This window comes from Cololabis saira, chromosome 19, assembly GCF_033807715.1.
Source record: "Cololabis saira isolate AMF1-May2022 chromosome 19, fColSai1.1, whole genome shotgun sequence".
NCBI lineage: Eukaryota > Metazoa > Chordata > Actinopteri > Beloniformes > Belonidae > Cololabis > Cololabis saira.
In genome coordinates, this window is record NC_084605.1 from 19,488,418 (window position 1) to 19,516,334 (window position 27,917).

Below are 27,917 nucleotides of genomic sequence, written 5' to 3' on the forward strand. Positions count from 1 at the left end.
AAGCTGGTGGTAAATCATTACTGGAAGAGCTCATGTGTCAACTGTCTCTCAAGTGCTGATAAAATAATTGATTCCTTACTTTCTGCTTCATCTCATAGCCAGTACTTGTTTATGTTATTTCTGCATCAAAGTGTTAATATACTGTAATGCATATTTGCAGGGCTCGAGTTGTTCTTCTTTCAGCGATGTCTCACATGTCTTTCGTTGCTACGTGCTGAGATTTCAGTGCAGCAGCTTACGTTTATCTTGTTCTTGATGGTGGTGAGCTCCTCCCGTGCACCATCCAGCTCGGCGTTGGCCTTGCTCAGAGCCTTGCGTTTGGGCTCCACCTCACAGAAAACCTTGTGGAACCTGACGATGTTTAAAACCCAGGAACAGAGACCCGCTGCTGCATTGGACTTGGAGGCCACGAGATCTGGGTGGAACTCTGGATCCTGGAGAGGACCGAGAACAGAAGCACACATAGGATACAGATACGTGCTCTTGAGTCAACACTTACTAGCAAATTCCAAAGAAAAAAAAAAACTGTCTCTCAGAACCGCAGTATGTCTGCAAAAAGTGGTAACGAGAATAAGCAGAATTCCACCAGACCCTCATCCAACCCTGCGGGAAAAAAAAAATTTGAAAAGAAAATTCGAAAGAAAAAAAAAAGGAAAGATTTTACTCACAAAAAGTGAAATAATAGCTTAACGGGGAACAGATGCTATGCAAAGCTAAGTACATACAAATAATAGCTCCATATCACTCTTCCCCTCCAAGGAAAACATTTTATGAGGCATTTTCAGAAGCATTTTTCGGTGTGGTAGTGATGTGCATGTAACATCCATGGATGCAGTGGGTTCACCTGCAGGAGCTGTTCATGCAGATTTACTGTAGATTCAAAACTGCAGGAGCGTTAGCCTATTAAAGGTCAGCCGGCTGAGAAGGACGTTTATTGTCTGAAATGTAACAGCAGAAAACGATGGTCAGTTGTCATGATCTAGGCGTCCTTAATTTGGTGTGTTTGGTGAATTTTTTCCCCCCTCAGGGTTGGCTGAAGGTCTCGTGGAATTCTGCTTCTACTCGTTACCACATTTTGCAGACATGCGGTTCTGAGGGACAGTATTGGATGCCGTTTGATTACTGAGTCACAAACATTTTAGCAGGCTGACACCAGAATCCATCCAAGAACCACATAGGAGTAAAGTCTGGGCAGCACATTCCTTCTTTCATAAAAAACTACAATATGTCCCACTGCTGCTTTTGGAAACTGACGTGTTGATGGGACAACATTCAGTCTGCGACATGTTGCAAGGTCTGACTGTCATTTGACAATGTCATTTTATTTTCTTGTTACTTTAAAAGTAAAGTGCTAACTCAGACTTTTTTCCACGTGTTCAGTTTAATTAAAATGAGTTGTAGCATCTGTTTTAGCGTCTAAAGCATGTAGGAGGCAAACACCATGTAAGAAAGCTGAGACATTCTGGATAAAAACCACAGGATCGATCGATGTCTGGATCGAGGGAGGCAGAAGGCTCGGTGTTTACGTCCGCAGCGTTTCAGGGGGAGACTAGGAGTTAGAACTTGGGTGGGAATTTGTCACGCTTTTGCGAAATTACTACAAAATAAATCTTTAATAAGAGAGAAAATATCACACCAAAGGTTTCAGAAAATTAAGTTCTGCATTTTACATTATTGAGTTTTATCTGCTTGGACTGATGGGAGTACCACAAATAAATAAAAATTAGGAAAATAAAGACAAAAAAGAACAAATAACTATAAAATATAAAAACATCTCGTGGGAACATTTAAGGGCATTTTAATGCATGTTTACATTGTTTTTATCCATCAAACTATAAGAAAAAAAGATTCATTTTTATTTTTTTTGTAAGTAAATTACAAAACCTAAGTAAAAAGTTTGCTCCTACTTGTATAACCTAACTGTAACTTCCTCTTTGGGTCACAGAATTTGCTTTTACATCTAAAGTATAAAGTGTGTTTTTAACTGAAGGTGCAAACTTTTAATTTCCTTTTGCAGTGTATTTGTTTAAATGTAATAAATATGGAAATTCTTCAACCACAGTGCTTATATCTCACATCAAATGTTTTCAGAAACAGGTTATTGTGAAAACAAATATATTAAATTATCTGTGCATTTCAGGGATTCTTTCATTCGATATTAATATTTTAGATAAAAACAAAAAAAAATGTCAGTAGCTTCCAAACCGTTTGACTCGGTGACTGTAAACTTGGGCTGATTTGTGTAAGTATGGCTGTCAGTCCATACCTATATCTGACTGTCAGAGTAAAAACTGCACTAAGGGGCGATGAGTAAGAAAATCAGTCAAAGTAAAGGCTAAAAATAAATGTCATTATAAAATATTAGGAAAAATTACAAAACGATAGGTAAAAATAAAGGATAACAGAGTTTTCTGTAACATCAACCCTCAGAAGGCTGCTGGACCGGCCTTTACTCCAGACTGTGTTCTGAAGGACTGCGTAGAACAGCTGAAAGACGTCTTGACTGACATAACGTCTTTCTCAGCCAGGCTGGCGTGTCTGTCAGTTTCAAAAGCACCAACAACAGTAGCAGCCCAGGATGCCAAATCCCGCCTCCGTGAACGACTGCCGCCCTTTAGCCATGAGATGCTGTGAGTGGCATGTGATGGATCACATCGGGGCCAATTTAGACCCACTGCAGTTCACATAGAGAACAAACCGCTCTATGCAGTATGCCGTCTCGACCCCACTCATCCCTCTGACTCATCTAGAAAACAAGAAGCCTTATGTCAGGAACCTCCTCAGTGGCTTCATGTCAGTATTTAACATGATCTTTCCACAGCAGTTGATTAAAAAGCTGCTGTTGCTGGATGTGGATCCTGGCATTCATTCCCCCTGCAGACTAAAGAAGGTGCACCTTCCTGTTGCAGCCACCGCTGTATTCTGTAGGTGAAAACGTCCTCACCAGCAAACAGGACTGAGGGAACTGAAAAAAAAAGTCATTGGTGGCTCGCTGCCGAGTTCAGGGCATTTATGCTGAGCGCTGCATGCGCAGAGCACTCAACATTATTAGGAACACCACTCATCCTTCACATGCTTTGTTCACACTTAAGCAGACCGGGGAAAGATACAGGAGTATCAGATCAAAGACAACTCGGCTGTTGAACAGCTTTTCTTCCCGCAGACTGCTTTCTTTATCTACCCCAACAATGCAACTATACTGTAAAAATAAACTGTTCTTTCACAAGTAAGTAGACATATATTTTAAGAATTCATTTTATCTCATTTCAGAGCTTTTAGCTTATTTTATTTTTGCTCTTATTTATTTTTTTGTTTCTACACAATTTTCTGTGTTTATCACCTGTTTTGCAGTGGATGCATGATTGGTGGAAGGGTGAAATAAGTTTGTTTTTACATCCTCTTTACATTTTTGTTTATAAATCAAATGATTGAAATGATCTACCGCATTTTCTGGACTATAAGCCGCACCTGCATATAAGCGGCACCCACTCAGTTTTTTAAAAAATAATTAAAAAACGATATACAAGCCGCACCTGAATACAAGCCGCATCCGCTCTATTTAAAAAAAAAAAAGATATGCAAGCTGCAGATATTTATGTTGTTAGATTAGATATTTACTACATGTACAGAAGGATTTTGAACTGTAAATGATGTACATGTTTGTACCTAAATAGATCCTTTCCTAACAGTGTCTTTTAACACGGCAGTAACTTTGCTGATTAAAACGGGACAGAACCAAGAGAAAATAACCGGTATTTATTTCTATTTATCTGTTTGAAATCTGCGTCTACCTACTTCTATCTGCTAAAGAAGAAGTAGCGTATTCTTCTTTGCATTTATTTTGTCTTAGTTGTAAGAAAAATCCACAGAATAGCCGCACCTTTGTATAAGCCGCATGGTTCAAAACCTATGAAAAAAGTAGCGGCTTATAGTCCAGAAAATACGGTATTTAAAATATGAATAAATACATACAATAAACATGAATTCATAAATCCAGTAAATATTCTGTTATGTGTTCAGCCTACACATCTCACATATCTACTGCACTGACATCCCAGTGCTGTGCTCCACTGAACCTCATAATCAGGGCGACTGTTAAATTTGGAACATTTAATTTACTGGCTAATTTTCTCTAGCTGTCAGTCGGATGCTTGACAGCCATAATGTGCCATTGTCATTATAATCACATCCATGCTAAAATGATGAGCTATTAATTGAATGTGTAGCAGCAGCCGCCGTTGCACGGTGGGCCTCAACTTCAGGGACTGTGAGGGCTAATTGGAACACTCACCTTCAGGTAAGGCTGAATGGCTTTCAGGCAAGGCTCCGGGATGTTTTCCTTGTCGAAGTTGATCAGAGAGTCCAGGAAGGAGTCCACTTTGGCCATCATCACCTTCGCGGCCTTCCAGCTGTGATCCTTTGGGACTTTGCCGCGGGGCGCCATCAGCACCATGACGGCCGCCGTGATGTTGGTCACCGCTGTCACAGGAGAACTGAAGGACTTCAGCTCTGTCAAATTGCCCTGAAGTGGGGATAGTTTGGGGAATAATGGATAGGAAAAAAAGTAATTTAATTGACTTTGAACAACTGTACATCTTGTGGTCTTCTGGGGGAAAAAGACAGGAAATGGCAAGGATTTAAAAAAAAGAAAGAAAGAAAGAAGTACCTGTGCTGACTTTGAGAAGACAACAGAGAATTCTAATTAAGACATCTTGAGAGAGCTCTAAGCAGTGATTGAACTGTCTGTTCTGCCTGTTTGAACAAAGAGCACATTTTAAACACAGAGGTTTTTCTTCTTTTTTTTTTAAATCCCACATGTAGCCCATAAACCTGGACGGGATGCAGGGATGAAGCAAAATGTCTTCAGAACATAGAGACAACATTATTCCCACAAAGACCTGGCTAAATCCTGTAATTCAATAATCTTTTTATACAGTTCAAGGGATGTGTGGACATACCTTATTATTCCACCAAAGCGGAGAAAACAAAGAAAAATCAATCAAAGCAAAAAGAACACAAGCCTTCTTAAAAAAGGACAAAAACTGAGAGACAGATAAGGATAAAGTGTGACGGAGCAAATCAATAAGTTACTGTGAGGGATAAAAAAGAAAACAAAAAAACAAAACTAACTTTGTTGAGAGTGTTACGGGCCTCCTGAGCTGTGAGAAGAGCTGGTTCTGCCTTGGCCAAGTCCTCTTCACAGTCTCTCTGTTTGCCGGTGACCACCACGGCGATGGCCGCCACCTTCTCTTCTTCCGCATCAGCAACCGCTAGGGCTGGGCGATATGGAACAAAAGTCATATCTCGATATTTTCTAGCTAAATGGCGATACTCGATATATATCTCGATATTTTTTCTGTGCCTTAATTGGGGTTTCCCCCAAAGCATTATAGCATAGCATCTCTGTTAGCTTCATTTTTTTCTGAGGCAAACCCTTTAAAAAAACAGTCAGTTTTAATACAAAGCCTCGTGCCAAATGTCACACAGGTACATTTATTAACAGAGGTCTGCACAATATCAAAATGTATAAAACAAATGAAATAAAAATAAACTGCCTGCATATATAGAATAAAAATGCTTCTTGAATAAAATAAAACAAATATCCCTTTCCTGCATAACAATTAAATTAAAATACACTGTACAATTAATACAATGTAGACAGTAACAGGCAGACTTTTCCACTTTTTCACTGAGGTTGACAGTTGTGCAAATAACAAATAAATAAAATCTCAAATAAAACATTCAAGTCAATTTGTCAGAAAATAAGCTATATCAAAATCATTAAAAAAAAAATGTAAAAAAAAAAAGATTTTTTTTTTTTTTTAAATCGATATAAACGATATTGTCTCGTACCATATAGTGTTTGAAAATATATCGATATATATTAAAATCTCGATATATCGCCCAGCCCTAGCAACCGCCTTCTCCTTCGACACCTTTTCAGCTTCTACCCCAACCACCTAAGGAAAGCAAAAAGTAGTCATTGCAGTAGTAGTCTTGTTGCACGTTCTATCAGTACCACAGCAAACCTAACATGGATTTACTGCTAAAAGAACTTAAAAAAAAAAGTCTAGCTTGAAGTGCCATAACAAGGTTGTATAAATAAGCAACTGGAATCCCAAAAATGCTTCAGAAAACACTACTGCTTAGCACTCTGAAGACTTTGAACCAAAACAGAAGGTAAAGAAGAGATATTTAGGCTCAGTGTTCTCTGAGTTTGTTATAGTGAGCTGAGCAGTTAGCACACCCCACATCAGAAATGTGTCTGTGGATTACCCACTGAGACGGGGACACTGCCTCTCAATGCTGAACTACAAGCTCTATTTTTCTTCTGTCAGTTTTGATTTTGAAAACTTCAAGTCCGTCAACACAGTATGGAGTTGGTGGTGAAAACTTAACAGATATTTCAAACCCAGAATAAATAAAACTCTGAGTAGAAAGCCCTTCAGATATAAGGTAAACACCAGAACATGGTGGGTCGCAATATATATCATATTTCTTTTTCCTTGCTCTTGAAGACGTTTCACCTTCCATCCGGAAGCCAGGATCAGTTTGAGCTGACTGGTGGAGAGTTTTGATCCTATAGATGCAGTCACTGACCCTCCCATCACAACTGTGGTTCAGTAGAGTCGAGAGCCACTGATGCTTGTTTCCCTGGTTTTGGTCATGTGAGTAAAGGTGTGAGGGAAGCTGAAAACACCTGGGTAGCAGTTTCAAAGCTGCATTGTAGGTGTTTGATAGACGAGACCTGAGCTCACCACCTCTTTAATGTTGTTTTATCCTGTTTGACATAGATGCCATCTTTACTCCTCTTTACTTCCTCTGTCTACGCCGTCCAAAATACATTATGGTGCTTAAGAAAGCGTTCCTTATCTCTGAGAGGCAGGTGGGGCGCTGAAACTCTCCTGTGTTCTGCCGTGCGTTTGAGGAGTTGCTGTTAGTAAAGGCCCGTGCACTCCTCACTGCTCCTCACCACTTTAAAACCTAACACCATTGACTGTGGTGTTAGGTCTGAGGTGGAGATGATAAACTTCTGATAATTGCAGCTTCAGATGTTGGATTTTGTTGACAAAAATCAGTGGAATTTGTGTGGAATGTGATGTGATGTGATGTGATATACGACATGATATGTTATGGTCTTGCCTGAATCAGTTTGTCAGCATCCTCGTTTTTCTGCTGGAGTTTGACTTCCTGAGCAGCCAGCTTCGCTTTGAGGTCATCCACCTGTAAGAAAAAGAGGCGGATGTCACTGACTGATGTTCAGGACAGAGTTCAAGTTCTGAAAGCCCCAATCACGTGTCTGTTGCCACAAGTCAGCGAGGTTCAGGTGGGAACATACAAATAACAGGCTGTTGCATCTAAAATATAAAAGTTCTTCCTTTGAAAATGTTTACATCCTATTGCCTTTGTAAGTTAAGATGTTTACTTCTGTCATCCTTCCATCACTAAATAAACAGAGTAGCATCATTGTTATCCACCGTAAACACTACAGGCTGAGGGAAACACCCCAGTTACAGTAAATTGAATACATTTAGCAGTTTTGATTGTTTGCCACCCTTTTAATCGTTTGCAAAGCCATCTATTTAGATATGCCTTCACTACTGTTCAAAACCAGTGATGCACCGAAATGAAAATTTGTGGCCGAAACCGAAACCGAAAATAATAATAAACACTTGGCCGAATACCGGACAATACCGAACATGGTTCTTTGCAGTTTTTCATTTATTTTGCCAATTTTTTCACCATTGGATAAATCAAATAAATTTGATTTAGGCATGCTTTTAAAAGAAAAAAATCTTTTACAAAATTACAAGGTAGAAAACTTTGTTGAACATAAAAAACTGAACATTTTTTAATTTCCCAGCATTTCTTAAATATTCCAGCAAAGAACAATAACTTAAAATAAATAAATTAGCAAAATACATTTTTTGGCTATCTTTGAGCTTACGTTAGGCTTAACTTACTGAACATTGTAACATAGGCCTTAAAACAATAAAAATGCATTAAAGCGCTCAGGGTTTTTTATCATTTCAAATGATAAATCAAACTTGTAGTGCTGAAAGACTTTGCAGATGTGCCCCCTCTAGATATTTGAGCAGAACATTCATTGCAAACAGCAATTCTTGTATTATTCTTTGCCACTCTAAAATACTTCCACACTGCTGACATGTTTGCACCGCACCACTTCACTCCACGCTCTTTTATCTGTTTGATTTCGTCATCTAAACGCACCTGTAATAGATTGATTTATGTTGTTTTGGTTCCACCTGCTGGTGAATGTTAGGTAAAATTCTTATCTGGTTAGTTTTTCGTTGGCCAACAATTTATGTTTATGGTGCGCAACAGTTACGGAGCGGCCAGTCTATTTCCTTATATTACAACGCCGTTATTAATTGTTCGGTTTTTTCCCACTTATTCCACCGAACACCGAAAGTGTTTTTTTGCCATTTTCGGCCGAACAATTTCGGTTACCGAACAATCGGTGCATCACTATTCAAAACTTTCCTTATTTACTTTTGCTAACACTGTATTGTACTAGCTTTTGTTGCATGGGCTCCACCACCTGTCATTTCACAGATATTGTTTAAGGTTGTACAACATCTTGTTTTCTACTGCACCGATATCAAATCCCAGGAATTGCAAATGCTAGGCTAAGATAGGCTCCAGCTGTATGGTAGCTTGCTGTCTTTTATAGTATATTTGGTTACATTATAATTTCAAGTGGCCAGCAAGGAAAGCTTACTTTGTAGTGGTCTCCATTTAACAAGACATACATGGGACTGGTGTCAAACTCTTTCTCTGACAGGGAGTCATTGTTGAGCTTTTCTCTTACATAAAGCACACCTGAGAAACTCAAAGCCTCTCCAGTCTACACAGATACTAACAAAAGCACAAATATGCAGAAGTTGTCAGTGGAGAATTGGGATGGGTTGCTAAGAATAATATGCTGTTTCATTAAATGTCACTAGGAGCAAAGAGTATGGTTTTCACCTTAGCAAACGTATCTGTCTTTACCATCCAGCTGAAGCTCTCAGGTGGTATTGAAGCGCTCAGTGTTTGTTTTGGTCGAGTGTGTCCTGTTGAATAAGTAAAACAACAGTTCATACTGGCAATTTATATAAAATCTTGCCATTTGATCAGTTCTTCAAAGTAATAAATAAGATTCTGTGGTTGAGAAAGCATAACAAATACACCTCACAAAGTGGCCTAAACCTTTACTGATAACATTTTGTGCCCTGCAGGATTGCGCCATGGACCATGCATTTGACCTTTATTCCATTATGAGAAGAAAATCTTTGCATGTCCAAGCTGATAAAAGGCCAGAGAAAGATGAATGGCATGAATATTTGAAAAAAAAAAAAAAAAAAAAAAAGCCTTAGGATCAGGAGCTGCTATCAGTACACACACACACACACACACACACACACACACACACACACACACACGCGCACGCACACACACGCACGCACGCACGCACACACACGCACACACACACACACACACACACACACACACACACACACACACACACACACACACACACACACACACACACACACACACACACACACACACACACACACACACACACACAGGATAGTCGTAAAAAGAAATCCAGGCTGTTACAAACTCCTCATAACTCCCAGACAAATAGGGCTCTGCATTACTGTCCAACTCCATCAAAATGTTGCACTGGGGAAATAAAAACAGACGGTTTTTCAAGCTTGTCTTTTAGCTAATTAACCAACGGGAAATCAGGCCAGAGGGAAGAAAGCTCTTACAGCTTGCCACAATTCCATGCAAAAGAATCAGTCAACTATTAGACCATCACCAAGTGAGCCATCAACATTATGAAGAGACAGGGGAAGAGGGAGATGGGAGGAGGAGGAGGAAGAAGAGGAGGAAAGCAGAGAAACAAACTAATTGGGGAAGACATGGGTGATATTAAATACATCAGAGCTCCCTCTGTTTATCAACTGCAAATGAAAATCCAAGCAAGAAAAACATGTCTCTCTGCTACCGACTGTCTTTATGAAACAACCCACTCTCAGTTGCTGTTGCTGTACATGTAATGTGGAACAATCGTTTCTTAAGGCGAAAGATGATACCCATTCATCCACATGTGTGATGGCTTATATGCTTAAATTCAGTCTGGAACTTCACCGTTTGGCTTGCATTTCTCTGGAGACTAAGTATAGCGTCATCCATCCAACAAAGAAACATCTGCCTGGTTCTTGTTGGTATCCTTTTCAGGAAAGTCCCTGAGTTATTTTAGTCAGTGCAAAGAGCTGCAAGGACAGCTTTGAAAAGATAAGAGCATCTAACAATCCCACAATAAATTTGAAGAGGCAATGACTGCAATTAACACCAGTGCCATCTATGATATTACCACTGACACTAATTATGAAATACCGGTAGATATAACATTACAAAATGTGCAAAGTAGACAAACACTATAGTGGACGTTCATAGTACACATTATCCTCTTAGATAATTAGTAACTCCTACCACTACATAGTCAAACGTAGGCCAGTGTCTACACAAAACTAAATGGGAAAAATAATGTAAATAATGTGTCTCCTACAGAGAATATGACTCATAATCAGATACAGCATCTCCCACGGTCTCCTGAACACACACAAACACGCTGACAGGCAGATCCCTTGCTTTAACCCTGCCGGTCCTTGTTTATGGTGACCACAGTAGCTCCTACTGAGCCACAGCTACTTTTCTACAGAATGTTAAATAACAGTACTTAAACTAGGGCAGCCACTGGTGTGGATACACCAACACACACAGGCTGCATTAATGGAGGCTTGCAGCTGCAAAGGGTGTGCTCTCTAATTAAACAGCTCCTCGCTGACCATATAACACCTCCATATAATATGTGTGTATGTGGGGAGGTGGTAAAGAGGAAAAAAAACAACAACAAAAAGCAGAACACTCTGTGGCTTTCAACACTGACGTCACTGAATGTCTGAGGGGTGTTTATGCATGTGTGAGTCTGTGCAGGTGGGAATGTGTGGGCCCGTTTATGCAAAGCAGTGGAAATACATGGTATACCAGAGTAAGTGTGTGGTTGTACATTCACCCACAATTTAGTCGAACCAATATAATTAGAGATGCTTCATGCACATGCAAAAAAGGCAGACTTTGTGATCCATTATTCATATAACTCTTCTGTAAAGGTGTGGAGATGGTAAACACAAGAACAAATGGATGCAGATGCACAAGAAGGAAACATTAACTGATGCAAATAATTGCACCATATGATAAAAAAAACTTATTTAAGTAAACTTTAGTAAGAAAACTAACTGTACCTATCACACAAGAAGTACAGACATAATAGTATAGGGGTTTACCACTCCTAATACTATTGCACTTCACTAAAGGTAGGGTAAGCAATTTCTGGTTATCATCACATCTGTGTACATCAAAAAACTAAATATTAACATAACACAGAGAGCTAGCTCCTCTCTCCCTCCAGAGCTCCCCCAGAAAACACACTCCATCACAAACTCTCCCAGGCCTCTACCCAACCCCCCACCCCCACCCCCGGGGAAGGATTTGTTTGTTTCCAGCTTGCAGGCCAGAGCTCTGTATACAGACCAAGTATTTTAACAGTTTACTTTACCAATTTAATCACAATATTTAAAGAGATGTTCACTGACTGTGACAAAATGAAAGCACTTAGAAACAACTACCCTGCCTTTATAAGTGTCAAACCAAGTCCTAAAATACACCAAAGTATGGCACTAACTGCCCTCATTACTACAACTACTACCTCATCTACCTCTATTAACACAACAATTAATACGACTGCCTGAACTGTTACCACTGCTGCCACTATTTTGTACTAAAACCGATATCTGTGACATGTAATGATACCATTACTACCATCACAACACCGACACTGACTATAAAAGTATGTGGTTTTGGTCACTTCATGGAGTGGGAACCTCCACCAGGCACTTGGGCCAAGTAGGAACCAACTGGGAGGAGAGTTTGCACCTCCACATCTGGGGCCATGGTCCCCAGTGAAAAGATGATGGAATGACCACTCTGGGCTGGGAACCAGTTGCTGCCTGAGGTGGATTCTTTCTTTCTTTCTTTCTTTCTTTCTTTCTTTCTTTCTTTCTTTCTTTCTTTCTTTCTTTCTTTCTTTCTTTCTTTCTTTCTTTCTTTCTTTCTTTCTTTCTTTCTTTCTTTCTTTCTTTCAGGCTCATATATTTCTTTCTTTCTTTCTGGCTCATATCTTTCTTTAAGTGAATAAAAAATCCGAAGTGCTCAGGGAATTGTTCAGAAAAAATCTTGAAGGTGCTCTTTGGTGTTGGGGAAAAAAACAATATCTAGTCAAAAAAGGGAGTCCAAGGCACTCTTCTTGTGGAAAAATATTAAAAAACCTTTATTGAAACATGGCTAATACGTTTAAAAACATGGGAGCAGAGACCCACGCGTTTCGGCGCAAGCCTTCTTCAGGGTATCATATCATTTCTTTCTTTCTTTCTTTCTTTCTTTCTTTCTTTCTTTCTTTCTTTCTTTCTTTCTTTCTTTCTTTCTTTCTTTCTTTCTTTCTTTCTTTCTTTCTTTCTTTCTTTCTTTCTTTCTTTCTTTCTTTCTTTCTTTCTTTCTTTCTTTCTTTCTTTCTTTCTTTCTTTCTTTCTTTCTTTCTTTCTTTCTTTCTTTCTTTCTTTCTGGCTCCTTTCTTTCTTTTAGGCTCCTTCCTTCCTTCCTTCCTTCTTTCACGTATGTTGTGCGTCGATTTAACGCAGAACCATAAATCAGCTTTACACAAAAACGTCATCAACGGGAATTTATCGTTTTTACCGCGAGATGACAAATTCTTACCGTGGGGACTTTTTTTGACGGTAAATCGTGAACGGTAAAATATCGCCCTTTCCTATCTGGATCTTATTCAAGAATGGAGTAGATTGGAACTCTGATGACTGAGACTGATGAGTGGATTTGGGCCAGTGATGTGGATGCTCTACCGGTCTGTTGTGGTGAAGAGAGTTGAGTAAAAAGGGGAGGCTGTCAATGTAACTGTTGATCAAAGAGTTTATCCTATGGTTATGAACCGTGGGTAATGACCGAAAGAATGAGTTCACAAAAACAAGCAGCTTCCTTGGAAGGGTAACTGGGCCATCCAGGGGGGATTCAGAGTTCATTATAAATGGAACCAGTTGGACGTGGTTTCATCACCTGGTACGGGGGACTTGTGAGCACTTTCCAAGCAGGATATTTTGGACATGTCCCATTGGACATGTCCTGGGCAAACCCTAGACATGCTGGAGAGATTATATATCTCTTCCTCCATTGTGGGGTCCTTGGCTCCCAAAGGTAAGCACTAGAGTGGTTAAAAATAAAGCTTTTACAACCGAAGGTTCAACACAGTGGAACCTGACTGTTCTTCAAAAGAACTATTACTGTCACTTAGTTTACAAACCCCTGAACATGAAACGATTCTGCTGAAATGATCAAGCTGTAATACTTCTTCCACTTCTTGCAGTTGCACTATTATTGCTAAATTAACATTATCTCATAAAAAGCATATATATTGAAAATAAAAACTGGACATTATGAGATAAATTACTTAAGAGCAGAGAATAAAATAATATTTAGTTCTCAAAATTCCGCTCAGAAAGATAAAAAAAGGTCTTAACTTAAAGCTGGACCCTGAAGCAGCTAGAAAGTCATACCCCACAAATCCTGGAGGCCCTTTTTAACTACAGGAGTATTAGTGACTTTAATCACAATATTTGGAGCCTAATTACTTTCAGTAGAAAATGTAGTTAAAGAAGTATTTAATTAAATATTCATATAAAAGTCACTCGACGACTTACCACTGAAGGGATTACCACATTATTCCTTGCCTTGGTTTTAGAAGACAGAAGCATATATAACTTATAATTGTGGCAATTCTAAATATTGACGGGATTAAATCTTTAATCTCCATCTACGTCCACACTGCAGGGATTTGGAGATTGTGGTTCGGTGGCAAGATGGTCCACAATTAGATGAAATTTGCAAAAATGTCCAGTGTGTTCAGTTTTAGATGAACATTAAGACATATTTCTGTGATCAGTTTATGGGAAATAAAATATGGCAGAAAAATCTCTCATCGCATGGCTGAAGCTGCCGTTTACAGATTTGAAAGGGTCCATTACTGTAAAATGTGAAAGCAAAATGTTTTCAACTGCTTCCAGGAGGGATGCAGAAGTGTCTCGGGGAGGGGCTTCCAAGTAGTTATGACAGTTATGTGAAATGATACAAAAACAGCTCTGAGGTAATTACTGGAGTCTGGCCCACTGATTTGGCCAGTTTACTAACTTGTCAGCAGCCACAGCAGCAGTAGCTGGAACAAACAGTCAACAGCAGAAATAAATACATCTTGCTACAACCGGAACAAGAGTTACTAACAGTTTGTGTTTGGGATTTATTAAAGAGGCATGGTGACAGGTTAACGCCTGAAAGGTGAGGACACGGTGACTTTGGCACCTGTTCCTGCTGCATATGCATTTACAGATGCTTCCTTTCACACATCAAAATGTGGGGAGGAGATACATAATTCCCACTGTGATTCACTAAGGTTTTTGCTGTATAATGTTTTGTTGATTGTTCTATTATTTAGAAAAACATATGAGCACACACTTTCTATTTTAAGGTTTCACAAATCAGAAAACAACAGAAGTGCAGTGGCAGGATGTTAAAAAACTAAGCATGTCCTTACTTCTTCCATTGGAATGAAAAGAGTTGGCAACAGAGGCATATTAGCACAATGCCAAGGAGGCAAGACACCATCAACGAGCTCAGTGAAGCTCAGTTGATGTCAATCAATATAAGAAAAGTTAGAAGGCCTTTCCAAATAAGCTGGAGTCGATCAATAATATAGAGTTAAAAAGATAATTCCCACTTGGAAAACATTTGAGACAGGTGTCCGTCTTCCCAGAAGTAGAAATGAAGCAACTTGATATTACCATCAGGAAAATAGCCAACAAGCAGGGCATGCCGTTGTGAAGAGAAAGCGTCTTCTCGCTAAAAAGAACATTTCGGTGGAGCTTCGGTTTGTAAAGTGATACCTGAACAACTCACAAGACATCTGAAACAGTATCACTCAGACACACTAAACTAAAGCCGCCTGCACCGAGCTACATTTAGTGAAAACTCAACACAGCATCTCTGCACAAACACCTCACACCAAATGTCAGGCACAGTGGTGATATGAGCTTGTTTTAAAGCATCAGGATCTGGACGCTTCATGATCATTTAGTCATGAACGGGAGTCAAACATGAGCTGTTTACCAGTTAAAGCTTGTTTGAGACAAAGTCATGCTAGATTATTAGCAATGTGAGTCTGTCTGATAACATCAAACCTTTGCTCTCGGTATTAAAGGTGGTTCTACAAGTTTTTGTTAAATAAATAATAACAAGGTGTAACGTGTTTTTGCTTTTTTGTTAGAGGTTGCAGTTTTCAATAAGCACCTTTTCACATGACTGTGCCTCCAAGAAAAGTTCTGAGTGAGATATTTTCTGTGAAGAGGAGGCGCTCTAAGGAGTAGTGTGAGGTGGAGAAGAAAACCTTTCTAGACTCATCTTTATTTAATTGGGGCACCGAAGGAAGAAGGTATCAGAACATACTGATTACAAAGACATGTCTTTCTTAATTTGCTGGAGGAAATTAAACACAATCTGCACAGGTTTTGGCAGACTGCAAGATGGCAAGATAGCTGGCTGCGTCCGGGCTCATCAATCAGTGTTTTTGTCGAGTAAACTGGGATTTATTCTCAAACTGCACAGATTCTCTAGAGTCACTGCTGAATCTCAACTAAACCTACAGACATGGTACAAATATTTCTTAGATTGGTCGGACTTAACTTTTGCTTTCAACCTTGAAAGTAAAAGCTTAAGTTGGGGTCAATGTGGGCAGGAATCTCTTTCATTTTCAGAAAGATTCCTCCCGGTATTGAGGATCCATGTGATCTGTATGGCCCAGAAGCCTGCGATGGAGGTTTATCTGTTCCAGAAAAGACTTGGGTGTGGTGTAGTTGTAGCGCCGCTCGTTTTCTAGGTACCCTTTGGAGGTTTGATTGACGCTGGTGTGCACGTATGCCATGAACTTACTCACTGACTCCTTCACCTGAGGCTGCAGGAATTAAGACACAGAACTGGTTCACTTTTCATAAATAAAGCAGATGACTGTGAAGATTTAGCTGCAGAGAAATGTCTCCCGAGGCTCAGGCTCGGAATTACATTTTTTTCTGGCCTCAGGTCTGCTCTTGAAGTTAATATCCCATTTATTGAGCCACAGCAGCTGAAAAGTGAACATCGTTTTTGTGGGTGGCTTCATCTCCGTGTATAATGTTTACTGTAAAATATGAACCATTTTCACCTCGATAATCTCCACCTCCTGCAGGAATCGGAAGCTGGCTGACTCCAGTGCTTCCTGTGGCCACTCGTGGAACCAGTCGATCGCTGTGCAGTTGACCACGGCGGGGAACCTTCTGCTGCGAACCCTGAGTTTACTGCCCACTGGAGAGAAACACAGAGCCACCTGCAACGCAGACACACACATAGCAGGGTCACTCAGCTGAAAACACACACACACATATCTACAAATCATAGTCGTTGTGATTTCTCTGCGACTTTACCTCACAGAGAAAAGTGGCCTTTTCAGGTTAACAGTCCTTCACAAGTCAGCAGGGGTGACGGAGAACTGTGGATTAATTATCTGGAGCTCCATCATTAAGCTAATAAAGCTTCCAGCGAGCATGTGAATTAAAGGAGAGTGTCGAGCTGTGGGCGATGTCAGACTTGTTTTCACTGCTGGAGACTAACAGCTGGCTTGTTGAGAAGCTCAGCCAGATGCTCCATTTTATAAAACCAAAGAAACAAACACGCAGAAGGCACACCCAAAGACTGCTACAGAGACTGCTGATGGTGATCAATCAACTCTGGGGAAAGAAGGAGCTACGTTCATTGGCATAGAGAAGTTTGAACAGTTCCTGCTCCACATGTCTGAATGGCTGATGAGTGGCCTGATGTCCAACATTCATCCGTTTTGGATTTGTAACTAAATGTATTCAACAAAAAAAATCTTGACAGTATCTTTTAAGGTGTAGTAGTAGAGGAGAAGAGTTCCATTCACAGCTTAACGGCCCTCTTAGTAGTACTTAACATCCCTCCATTTGCAAGTATCGTAGCGAGTGGATGCTTTTAGCAACCAACCTAAAATCTTCCACATCTTTGGGGAAATTTTTGCTGCTGAATATTCAACAGCGTAATTAATACATGATGCTTTTTGAGGGGCTTTAGTCATTGAACAGATAGATTGTGAGGTTGTGGCCCAGACGAGGACTGTCGTCCGTTCCGGCCTCCCGCTCTGCTCTGCTGAGGTCCGCTCTGCTCGAGACTCTCCAGGCTGTGTGTGGATGCTGAGGTGAGTTTAAGGTCACGTTCTTATCCATCCTCTTTTCATCTTCAGTTGTTTTATAGACTGTGTGACATTTCCTTTCAGAGGGTGCTGGCATTTATCGAATTCTTTTCTCTTTCACTGAAATGTTAAAATACAATCAGGCTGCAACAGAGTCTCAAAGCATGAGCAGTCTGTGCTAAATAAGTAAAGAGGTGCTCTTGCCAGGAATTTTAGACGTACTTCTACTAATTGCAGCAATCAAGTCCCTCAGTCCGTATGGCTTTTATACAAAATGCATTGCCCCTTCATAGTCAGCTAATCCTAAAGATATTACAGAGTTAAACAAGGGGTCTCCGTTTGCTCTGTTTTTGAACAATGTGATTGTCAAAAATGCACATATTGGTCATAAAATTATGATGATCAGCATAATACTGACTATGCATTCCTTTTTGCTGACAAAAGAAATCTTAACAGTCATCAAGTGTACAAAGAACAACTAAGGGAGTCCTGGGGACTCAGCTAATTGGCCACAGATTCCATCAGATCCATCTGATCCCGTTAGATTAGTCTTGGGGGAGTCTTTAAATGCCATATTTAGGATAAATGAATGTTAAACCTTCAAACCACACCCATGTGACAAACATCTCTGATGCAAAAACTATCCAAAAGCATGTTCATTTGGAGCCCAGTTTGCACACTCGTGCTCAACGCACAGCATTACATGATCAAATTCAACCTCAGCTAATTTCATGCAATAATTGAAACCAGGCAGCATCTCTTTCCATCCCTGCAAACAGTTTTTAGTGACAACCAGACAGTCAGAAAGTCACTCTCAAGAAGATGGTGCCCACGGGATTGACTTCCTTATTTATTCACTCCAGAGCCGGTGAGGCTTGTGCTGGGAGTGAAATGGAGGTGGAGGATGTGGGTGGTGGTGGTGGTGCACAGTATAATAATGACAGGATAAGCAGCCCTCTGGAATCTCTCCCTCCCTAGAGGGAACAAAGCAACTACACGTCGGTGAAATTATAAGCAGCTAAACGGCGGCTTTTCAGCTCATGCCGGTGATTTATAACAACGTCCACCACCCGACATATTCAAGTTCATCTGAAAGTGTCAGGAAAAAAAATTGTTTTGGGAGAAGCTTCATCATAAAGCCAGATGTTTATCCAAGCATGAGGGGGTTTTATTTAGAAATGGTACATTAGAGTGTGAGGAGGCAAGCTATTGCTGTATTAAGAGAGGATGGAGAGGAAATACAGACACAGCTGCGTAAAAAAGATTAATGGTAAACTCTCCCACAGAAGAAAGCCACTGAGAACAACAGTTTCTGGATGATTAGATGAGAAATTCACAGTATGAAAGACACACTCGTCTTTGTGCTATCTGACTGCTTCACCTTGAGCTGTCTGCGAACGCGGTCGATGAAGAACTTCCAGCAGTTTTCTCTCGTATCCATCAATCCTGAGCTGCGGACCTCTGACCTCATGCTGCCAATGATGTTTTCCAACTCATCATCTGGGAACAGGTCAGGAATCTCCCCTGGAATTAATCAAATGAGCTGCATTAGAGGCGCCGAGTTTGCAGGCAGCAGATGCTGCGGATATAAGTGAACTATAACTATGGAGGAACTCACGAGGAGTTTCTTATCTTGTCTGGATCTGAGCAGACGCCGCGTACCAAGACTCTTAAATCAAATCTCAGTCTATTAATAGAGGTGGTGGCTGCAGGAGTTCATAGAGACTTATGCTAATGCGGAGATGTGCTTTAAGTCACAGCCCCTCGCGGGTAAAAGACGAGCATGGAGCGTGAATGTCGATCTAAGTGTGTATTTAAAGGGACAAAATAATCAGTAGCTAACCTGATGTAAGTTTAGGAGCTTGTGATTAAGCGTCTTTTTTTTCTTTTTTCTTTATTTCATAACCATATTTCAACCGCTTGCTGAGTTTTGCTTTGGAAGGTTATGAAGGTAAAATGAAGCAATAACGCTCTAATTTCTCCCATAATCCCCGTCATCTTTTTGGAAGATCTGTAAAGACGAGTCAGCAACTCTTCTGTAGTTTAAGGAAGTGTGTAGAATGCGTGGATGTTTTTCATTCGTGAACCTGACATCCTAATAGGCAACATAACAGTACTGTGAGCAGACATAGTAAAAAGTCAAACATATATCACTGTCTTGTAATCTTTGCTGACATTAGCCACCATTAGCTAAAGGTCACCCTGGAACATGTAGGGACAAAGAAATAAAATCCAGTATTAGGTCATTGAAAAAAACTCACTGTGTTATGGTCTATGATTCTAACTTGAGGGACAACATTTGGCTACGGATGGCGACCGTATTAATGGTGCCATCGGTGTCAACCGGAGTCAAGTTCTCTCGTCTGATTTATGTCTGACCTGGCAATAAAGCTTTTTCTGATTCTGATTTGCTCTTTTTAATATAGATATTCTAGCTTTGGTCTTTAAAATTAGAACTTGAATACAAAACTGCACCTAATGTGAAAAAGCACTAATTGTACATCACTGTAAATAACTACAACCATCGCAAGCACACATCTATCACTCATTTCTTTTTGTGAAGCTGTACACGCGAGCTTCAGCTTTGCTTGCACTTTAATCAATGATGTGGAGTTGATGAGCTGCGCTGCATAAATTTCACTGCAGAGATTTGACAATAATAATAATGAGACAAATCTTTATTTGTCAGCATATATCTCACGCAACACACCGACATGAGTCCTTTGCTTTTGAACCGTCACTAGTTACACTCGGAGCGGTGGGCTGCCATTTTTCCAGCGCCCAGGGAGCAGTTGTGAAACATGATGTGCAATACTGAGTAAAAACTGCTGTTACCTGACGCCAAAAGATCGTTGACGAGCACGAGGAACTTTTCATCTGCCACTTGGGCGTCAGTCATCAGTAACACGGTGCCAATATTCTTGAGGCCGGCTTTGATGTAGAGGGACACCAGGTCACTCTGGGTGGTGGGTGGGCAGAGAGGACAGGGGAGGAGAGACACACACAATGAGATTAGGCTGAGAGAAGGTCAGAGATTTCTTATTTTGCTGTGATCTGTGCCTGAAACAAGCGTTGCCATGACAATAGTGTTGATCACTATGCTTCCCAAAATGCACCGAAATATTTTTATGAAAATTCAAAGTTGGGATGTAATAACTGTGTGTTTGTCAGAACTTTTTAATAATCAACTGGCTTCTCTAGACTGATGTTTTCTCTGTGTTTTCATTCTCAAACCTTTAGGTCGGGGATGCCGTATCCTTTCCTCAAGATGATCTGAAAAACCTCCAGATTGGAGATGAATGCGGCCAGTCGGGTCAGACTCTGCTTGCCGCTCCCACCCACTCCGACCAACAGCGCGTTCCCCCGCGGAGACTCCAGGATTCGGTTTATTCTGCAGCTGCATGTGGAGGAGCAGACAGTCGGGGTGTGATGACGAGCCATGTAAAAGAATAAGCAGTGGAAGTGCAAGGGAAAGCTGGGCGAAGACATGGTCTGACTCTTACAACATAAACAGCTAAAGATGCAAAGCACAGGCATTTCCTATCTCTTACTCTCTGTTTTAAAATGATCCAAGCGACCATTAGACTGAGATAAGCAAACGAAATGTATAAACTCTGGATTGCACTGGACTCCTGGGAATCTTTATACTTTCAACAAGGCAAAATAAATGTTCTGATGTTTCTGAAATGTAGCTCATTGAAGTGATTACATTATCAGCTCCATTGCTACTTTTGTGAATCGCCAACACAGGTTTTAGCTGCTGTCATATTGTAGACCACAAACAAACAAAACTCTTCTGTATTAGCAGTTGAGCTGACATTTCATTTTTTTATCTTTTAGCAGTGAGTTTGGATGCCTGAAATCCTTGAAATTTCAATGATGATTTAACAACTTCTTAAAGGAGCATGAGGCAGGATTGAGGCAGGATTTATGAAAAAGATTCGTATAGGTTTTACGTTTTCTAGTAATAATGTCAGATGAAGCGTTCCAAACCAAAAAGAATGAGCCCTCTAGCGTATCTCTCCGTTGCCTTGAACAGGCTGTGTGCTGCAAAATGTGCTGCAATTCCGGACCGGAATTTCCCGCGCTGTCCTGCGGATGTGACGTCACATGACGCTGCATGCACGTTCTCGGCGGCGCACGAGTAAACATTGGATACGCGTTTGAGTCATGGAGGCAGCTTCAACTTGAATTGGGACTGAAAACAGATGCTGACATGACTCATTTCCTACTGACCAGGTAAGATAACATTGTAAGTCATATTTAGAGCTTGATTTGAACGGCGCTCCCGTGCCAGCTTCGCTGTTGGCTGCAGGAACCCTGACGGTCGTCGTAGCGCTAATGAGTCTCATTTCTTATTCTTGCCTCATGCTCCTTTAACAATCAGCTGCTATTGAGGCTTCTAGACACCAACTGTCCCGTAGTTTGACTATTCAGATCAACTGCTCTCATCTGTTTTGTGTCTGCTTTCACCTCAGTTGGGTTCAGGTAGCAATTCATTTGCTTCCCATTAGAACTCTTTAAATGTTAATTCAGCTGATTTCATTTGCTTCCAGCTAACACTGCAACTGTAATCATTGCTCCTACTTGTAATAACATTTAAGAGTAAAGAAGTTTATCCTGTAAACATGCAGCTGATGTCTTATTAAAGGCACCGGAGAACATTAAACATTATCAGAAAGCACAAAACTTCATAATGTAAAAAGCATAAACATTTCAAGAATCCAATATCAGGCAGAAATGATCATCATTGGCAGCAGCAACAGCTTCTTACTTTGCAGTCAGAGCGCACGCAGCAGCATCACAGTTGGCTGTAGACTCACTCACTTATTAAATCACTGCGTGATGCACCTTGTTTTTAAGATGCAGCAAACAAAATGCTTTTGAGTTTTTGATCCTTCAGTTGGAAAAAGGACGAGTGGAAGATACCTGACATCCATTTACATGCTTAGAATTGAAATGTTACATTTTAACTACTAAGGGCCCGATTTACTAAGATCCTAAATAAAGAGTGCTAAATTGCGTGTGCACTGAAAAAGTTTGCACGTGCTGTTGTTTTGTGTTTTGCGGGTGATCAACTAAGATTGCGTGCGCAATTGATAACAGGTGAAAACCGCAGTATTTAAATGAGGTGTTGCGTGTCTTATGGTTTGCGAGCGCAAAATGAAATTTGACGAGTTGGAGTTAGAGATATTAGTGGAAGAGGCAAATTGTTGTGCCGTATTCAGCACCCCTGCCGTGAAAAGCACCCCCTCGTATATTCAATGATAAGTAGACCAAGAAAAAAAACAACACACTGACACTTCAATATATTTATATATACACACTCACACAAACACATACTTAGGAGTTTATATTATATATATTTACAAATATTATGGAAGACAAAACAGTAAGCAGGCTATTAATTAATGACATCAATAACCATTTACCCGATTTTTGTTATCTGTGACTGTGATTGTGGGAAAGTATGACTATTGTGGAATCCATGAGCGCATTTAAACATGAATCATTAACACAAAACTGGACGCTCAGCAGAACGTGACACGGAATGAGAATATCATTTTTGTCAGACGAGGGGGTGCTTTTCATGGCAGGGGTGCTGAATACGGCACAACACCGGGGTATGACAACTGCAGAACAAGTATAGGCGCACAATGAGAAACACTTTTTTCTCCATGAAAACACGTGATTTATTTATTATCACAAATAAAAAAATGAAGGTGCCTCCTGTGGCAACCTTTTGCTGAATAATACTCGATTTAACATTCAAATAAAATATTTCTCCTTTTGCATGTGGAGAATCCTCACCACAAGTTGAGCCATCCCCACCCCAGTCCTCAAATCAGGCACCAACAAGCATCCCTGCGTAATGCTGGGCAGATTAACACCTTCCTTTCGAACATATTAAATACAGACGCAATCACAATCCCCGCAAAAACTTTCAGGCTTGGTAAATCTCATTGCGTGTGGTAAAAGGAGATATTTGCATTTTCCCCTCCCAGTATTTAGCGATTTCTGGCGGGTACGCCCCATATTGATTATTCATCAGGGCAAAAGTACTAAATGAATAGCGTGTGCTATTTTGCTCATTTGAGAGGCGCAGTCCTCTTTGCACGCTGTTAGTAGATCAGCTTGCACATTGGTTTGCGGGTGATGTCAAGTTTGCACACGTTTTTACGCACGCAAACCTTTAGTAAATCAGGCCCTACGAGTTTTAAATATTTATCAATATTAGCAAGAATCATTTGGCTTCTGTTGAATTCTGATCTGCTTCTTGCAATTATTTTCGTAAATACCGTGCTAAATAATGGATGAAACATTAAAATTGACTTAGAAAATGACCAATTCAACACATGAACTTGATGGTGAATTTATTACATTACTTGTTTAAGACAACTAAGTGTTTTCTTTCAAATAGTTATTTCATAGTTAGAATAGTTAGAAGTGGGCACAACTTCCTTAACAAGTTTATTTTGTGTGTTTTATTTTTTAACTTTTCTTCAAGAGAAACTTCAGTTTGACAGAGCACGTTAGTTTTGAAATGATCAAAGGGTCTGATAAAGTTTAATATTTATTTGGTCATATCATAAAAATATTCATAAAAACATTCATAAAAATAAAAAAGGGAAAAGAAAATCTGAGTTACTCCTACCCAGGCGGGAACAAATATATGCTTCGACTTGTCTAAATTAAAAAAGGAAAACTGAATGCAGTAGATTTCAGTAACATTTGTATTCTGAGATGACGAATGAAAAAGTGATGATTATTCTACATTTGTGACTTTCTGGGTAAGTGTGGCAGCAGGGTGTAGGACTAGGTAAACAGTGAGTTTGTTCATGGGAAAATAACCCGAGCAACAGTGCGGCTTGTTGTTGTGCTCTGAACAACTTAACGTGTGCTTTTTATTATTTTACCTTTTTCTTATCATTTTATTTCATATTATTTGTTATTTACTATTTAATTGTGTCTTGCCGCTTTTAATGTTGATGTAAAGCACTTTGAATTACCTTGTGTTGAATTGTGCTATACAAATAAACTTGCCTTGCCTTCTTTTTTTTCCACATTTATCCGTCTCCTTTTGACTTTCCCTACAATGAAATTGTTACCCCCAAACTTTCTTTTCAAAGCTAAACTCACATGTGGGCCATGGCGTCCTCGAACAGCACCAGGTTCACGGCGGCGTTGACCTCATTGTAGCTGGTCAGAGCTTCCAGCAGGGTTTTGTTGAGGCTGCTCCAGGACTCCGCAGCCATGTACTTGGCTTCCCCCAGCCCACGGGCAAAGTGGCAGTACACGTTCATCTGCCTGATCTGCTCCAGAGTCTCCTCCTTGTCCTCGGGGAGGGACACGCACACATCACAGTGGTAACGACACAGAGCAACACACTCCTCCTCAGCATAACATTACTGTGAAGCTTAAACCGTCTGGACAGGGACACAGCTGAATATCACAGCTGTGCAGAGGGTGACCTAGTTCATGTTCATCTTGGCAACTCTTGGGCCCCAAATATTTCACTATGGATTTTGTTTTTCTCTTAGTGATGCATGCTTTATCTGAAAACAAGGTGGGTGTGAGGGAATCCTTTTTTACCCCTCTACAGTACCATGTGTCTATCCTCTTTGGTGCCTTCATTTTCATAGTATCAAGTGTACAATGTTGCAGTGCAAAACTCTACAGAGATCCCTGTTTACAATCAAACTAACAAAAACGTGTAGCATATTGCTCTTTGGCTCAGCAGCAAACTGACATAAGTTTGCATTAGAAGCAACGAGTTAATAAAAAATTGAAGAGTGGATAGGGTTACATTTTCCAATAGACTTACTAGATCCAGCCCATTGTTCCAATCCCTAAGTATTCTCCCTATTTCTGCTCCATTCACAAGCTACTTCCAACCTTTTTTTATTCTTTATTTAAATTCAATTCCCAAATTCATCACTTTAATACTAGGTCTTGCAAACAATCTCCATCCCACCTTTTTCAGGACTACTTTTTCCCAATTTTCAGTTAGGTTCAGAGGTTCCTCTTTATTGGAACACCTTACCACTCAATATTAGAGAATGCTCGAGCACAAATAATTTAAAAAAACAAATCACAACTTTTTTGCTAAAAACCCAGCTTAGCAAAGCTTAACCACTCATTTCCAGAACTTCTCTGCACATCCTCATCAGATTCCTGTTTTTCTAGTAATTTAGCTTATTCTCCTTAGTTGTCCTATGTTTTAAATATCTCTGTAGATATTGTTTGTTTCATTATAGGAGGACCACTCGACAAGCCCTTATGGGTTTTTTTGGTTCCTCCTGCACATTTTTTCTGTTACATTGTATTTCTTTTTTTTGTTTCCTTTTTTTTTCTACATACTGTTCGTCTGAACTTTTGGCGGTTGTATATTTTTTATGTGCAAATAAACTAAACTAAACTAAAACTAAACTAGGCTCTTGTCTTCTCTCCCTCACTGTCTGTAGTGATGCCTCATCTAAACTTGTTCTTCACTGTTGCATGACTAGTGTGCATGTGATAGAGCCAGAGAAAGCAGTGAGAGAGCAGCAGACAGGAAACCATTAAAATTATTTTCAATTTGCCAGGCTGACAGTGCAGACCCTGACAGCCAAAACCTCGTACAACACTGATTAAGACCCCCCCCACAACTCTCTCCAGGCCATGGGCTAACTTTTACCCCCAAAATTCAGTTTCTCTCCTTTTCTCTTTCTCCTCGCTGTGTTGGCCACTGATGTCCAGGTCGAGACGCAGTACAGGCAGTCTAATGATTCACTCCCGTCACCCCCCACCCCGCTCCTCCCATCTTCTGGCCTCCCACTCTTGTCTTCCTCCCATGAACTTTATAAAACTCTCACCTCGTAGAACTTTTTCACTTTTTACGACTGCAGCTTATCAAAGGCTTGGATGTCCTGCTCTTCCACCAGCTTGTCTCTGTAGACCCGGCTGGTTTCATGCAGGTAGATTTTCAGCAGGTGTGTTGGGGTTTTCAGACACTCACTGGTACAGAAGAGAATACCCTGTTCAGAGAGGGAAAGGAAAAGAAGGCCCGGTGTAATGGGCGTGAGGTTTAAACCAAGAATAGCACAGATTGAAACCTATGGAACAATTCAATTAGCCAAAAATAAGGTGGTACAAGCCAAAGCTGAATGTGGTAGTCCACAACCTGAACAGGCCAAAATTCAGTCCTTAGACGGAGAAACCTTCAGGAAGAGAATCCGAGCAACCAAGAACCAGACAAGCGATGAGCAGGCAGAGTAGTCAGCAAAAGGCAGGGTCGAAAACAACAAGACAATCCAGAGAAAACTGCTAGAAAACTGAAAATATCCACTAGTGTAATTTACTTGAATTCAGTGTATTTATCTAATCACACACTTTTTTGGATTTATTTACTTATTCAGACTGAAGATACTTAGATAATATTACATGTTTCAAGAAAATGTATCTTGTGCCAGCAACTTAGATAATAAAACTGATTCTAAGCAGATTTACGGTATCTTAAATTGATGAGGATGTAGCCTTTAGACATGTTAACAACTCAGCTTAAAGGGGACCTATTATGAAAAACACGTTTTTTCTTGTTTTAACATATATAAAGTGGTCTCCCCTCACCCTGCCAACACAGAAAAGATGATATCCCATGAAAATCTGCAAGGTCTGCTCCCCCCCGCCTTACAGAGTCCCCCAGTGTCATGTGGTTTCTACGGGCCGTTTTGATTTGTGCATTTTCTTTACGTAAGCAAAATGCAAACCACGCCCTCGGTCTCCTCCGCTGCTGAAACCACGCCCACAACCAGCTCAGCCGGCCGGAGCGTTCCGCCATTGTTTACAAGCGGTGACTGTTTTCCACCGGTTTGAACAGCGAGGGAGAGTAGAAATGAGGTTTTGCATCGACATTTACCCTCATAAAAGGATCAGATCCCACAGCACGGACCCGGTAACTGCACACGAGTCAGCGGTATGTTCCTTTTTTTTATGTTATTTATATTTGTATGATCTTTGCATGGGCTAAGTATTTAGCTCCGGACATTTTTACTTGTTTCAAGACTCACATCAACCTCTTTTAAGAATGGTCAACTACTCATTAAGATAATGTAAGAATTGATTGCATTCATCACTGTATGCAATTTACTCCGGGACAAGTGTTTGATGGAAAACCTTTACCCTCGTATGATTGGTTAAGAATAAACATTAGCCAGTTAAGGTAGCAGGTGTGTGTTAAGGTGGCCACCTTAACTATAAAGCACTGAGGGAAAACACTGTCAACTCTGCTAATGACACTCTGCTGTTTCTGGCCCAATCCCCAGCATTACACTTCACCGCACGGTTTGGTCACACATTTACAATGTAGCAGTGGAGCAGTGGCTAAACACACACACACGCACACACATCTTGTCAAACACATGCACAAAGTGCCAACAAGGAAAAAACACGTTAACATTGCACATCACATTGCACCAATTATGCTGCGCGGCATTCTGGGAGTCCA

At 40.3% G+C, this 27,917-nt stretch overlaps 1 pseudogene; it reads right to left on the minus strand.

The window, feature by feature from the left end:
- Positions 1 to 27,917, minus strand: part of LOC133419100 (dynein axonemal heavy chain 9-like) — a 178,716-nt pseudogene that overhangs the window by 53,339 nt on the left and 97,460 nt on the right.